The following is a 2,943-nucleotide window of genomic DNA, read 5'->3' on the forward strand; positions in this document are numbered from 1 at the left end:
GAATGACTCCTGATGCGCCACCGTGCTTCGTGAGTCAAGACAACAGAACCCACTGGGGCATGCCTGATGGAGGTGAGCGGCTGGTGTGCGGCGTGCGCGCCGCCATCACCACCGGCGACTTAGCCTTAGAGGAGTTTCTATATTTTGGGAATTCAGCATTGTGTATTCTATATGTGCCACTAGATGGTAGTGGCACACAATACAATAGAACTCCAGTGCCAGAAAGTCACTGGAGGAGATATACCATGTGATATTAATATAGGTATATTTATATAGCACCATCCATGTATTCAGCATCTTACAGATATAGTATACAAGGAAAAATAACAACAAGTGACTTATGTGCATAACATACAGTACATTTGGTACTGACATCAATGGAAACTGGGAGACGGATGCCCCAATGTTTATTTATTTGGGACAGATGCCACTACAGTACTGTACGTGTGTGTATGTGTGTGTATGTATGTATGTATGTATGTATGTATGTATGTATGTATGTATATACATTTATATATATATATACAGTGCTCGACAAATAATGATAACCACTCGCCCATTGCGAGTGGATTTAGGCCGCTGGCGAGCCGTGCTGCAGCTCTATGAATTCCCCTGCTCCTTCCAAATTTTTTTTTTTTTTTAATAAATAATCTCCCTCCCTGATTGGGTTAACGCGGGGAAGAGCTCCTTCCCCTGATCTCCTCCCCCTCCTGATTTCCTCCCGTGAGTCAGGGGGAGCCCGGCCGGGTGCCTGTTCATTACATTTTAAAAAAAAGTTTTTAAAAAAATGGCGGCGATTTCCTTGGTCCCGGCGCGCATGCACAGGGCAAGCAGGGTGTCCTGCCCTCTGTGCTGCCTGTGGGCCCTCTGTGCTGCCTGTGGGCCCGCTGCCTGCCCCCCCAGCAACCCAGAATCCCCCGCTCCCCACGTGGGACGGAGGGGGAAGCCCAAAACAAGCGCCGCGCGCAATCTAGCCCCCTCCGCTCCCTACGTGGGACGGAGGGGGAAGCCCAAAGCAAGCCCCGCGCGCAACCCACGTGGGACGGAGGGGGAAGCCCAAAACAAGCGCCGCGCGCAATCTAGCCCCCTCCGCTCCCTCCCCCCTCCGCTCCCTACGTGGGACGGAGGGGGAAGCCCAAAGCAAGCCCCGCGCGCAACCCACGTGGGACGGAGGGGGAAGCGCCAACCCAGCTTCCCCCGTGCGCGCCTCCTGCGCATGATCTCCCCCTAATCACCTGCCCCCGATCCCCGCTTGGTGTTCGGGGAGCGTGCTTCGGGGGGGGGAGGGGCCTGCTGCCTTAAGGAGGGGCCTGCTGCCGTGCGGAGGGGCCTGCTGCCGTGCGGAGGGGCCTGCTGCCTTAAGGAGGGGCCTGCTGCCGCGCGGAGGGGCCTGCTTCCGCGTGCGACCCGGTGAGTGTGTGTGTGTGTCTGTGTCTGTGAGTGAGTGTCTGTGAGTGAGTGTGTGAGTGAGTGTGTCTGTGTGTGTGCCTGTGTGTGCCTGTGTGTGTGTGTGTGTCTGTGTGTGTGTGTGTGTCAGAGCGAGTGTGTGTCTCTGAGTGTTCTGAGTGAGTGTGTCTCTGAGTGAGTGTGTCTCTGAGTGAGTGTGTCTCTGAGTGAGTGTGTCTCTGAGTGAGTGTGTCTCTGCGTGTGTGTCTCTGCGTGAGTGAGTGTGTCTGAGTGAGTGTGTCTGAGTGAGTGTGTCTGTGTGTGTGCCTGTGTGTGTGTGCCTGTGTGTGCCTGTGTGTGTGTGTGTGTGTCTGTGTGTGTGTGTGTGTCAGAGCGAGTGTGTGTCTCTGAGTGTTCTGAGTGAGTGTGTCTCTGCGTGTGTGTCTCTGCGTGAGTGAGTGTGTCTGAGTGAGTGTGTCTGAGTGTGTCTGTGTGTGTGTGCCTGTGTGTGTGTGCCTGTGTGTGTGTGTCTGTGTGTGTGTGTGTGTCAGAGTGAGTGTGTGTCTCTGAGTGTCTCTGAGTGAGTGTGTCTCTGAGTGAGTGTGTCTCTGAGTGAGTGTGTCTTTGCGTGTGTGTCTCTGCGTGTTTGTCTCTGCGTGTGTGTCTCTGCGTGAGTGTGTCTGAGTGTGCCTGTGTGTGTGCCTGAGTGAGTGTGTGTCTCTGAGTGTCTCTGTGTGTCTCTGCGTGAGTGTGTCTGCGTGAGTGTGTCTGCGTGAGTGTGTCTCTGCGTGAGTGTGTCTCTGCGTGTGTGTCTCTGCGTGTCTGTGAGTGTGTGTGTCTGTGAGTGTCACCCTCTCCCTGTGTCGCCCTCGCCTTCTCCCTGTGTCGCCCTCGCCCTCGCATTCTCGCCCTCGCACTCTCTCTGTCTTTGTCTCAAATTCTCTCTCTCTGTCTCTCTTTTTCTGTGTGTCTCTCCTTTTCTGTGTGTCTCTCTTTTTCTGTGTGTCTCTCTTTGTCTCTCTTTTTCTGTGTGTCTCTCTTTTTCTGTGTGTCTCTCTTTTTCTGTGTCTCTCTCTTTTTCTGTGTCTCTCTCTCTCTGGCTCTCTGGCCGAGTCCATAGAAGGACAGGCCGCGCTGAGCCGTGCGGACGCTCCGTGCTGAGCCCCTGCATCCTCAATGAGGATGCCTTGAGAGGGGGCTCACGCGAGCGTCCGCAGGCGTGCTGAGGCGCTGGAGTTTTCAGCCGACAGCAAAACTGTTTTTTAGAGCACTGTCGGCTGAAAACATCCAATCAGCGCGGAGCAGCGTCAACGTCACGGCGCCATGACGTTGACGTCGGTGCGTCGCGGGGGATTGGCCCAGCGACGTCACTGCCCCGTCTCCCCCCGTCTCCCGATCGCGCCCGCTGGCTCGCCTGCATGGGCATGAAATCGCGCAGATTTCAGCAGGCGAGCCTCAGCGTCAGCGCGGTTCCGAACTGCTCACCCCTCTATGGCCCCAGCCTTAGTCTCTCTCTATCCGTCTCTTTTATACACACACACACACACACACACACAC

This window comes from Ascaphus truei, chromosome 1 (genome assembly GCF_040206685.1).
Source record: "Ascaphus truei isolate aAscTru1 chromosome 1, aAscTru1.hap1, whole genome shotgun sequence".
In the NCBI taxonomy this organism is placed as follows: domain Eukaryota; kingdom Metazoa; phylum Chordata; class Amphibia; order Anura; family Ascaphidae; genus Ascaphus; species Ascaphus truei.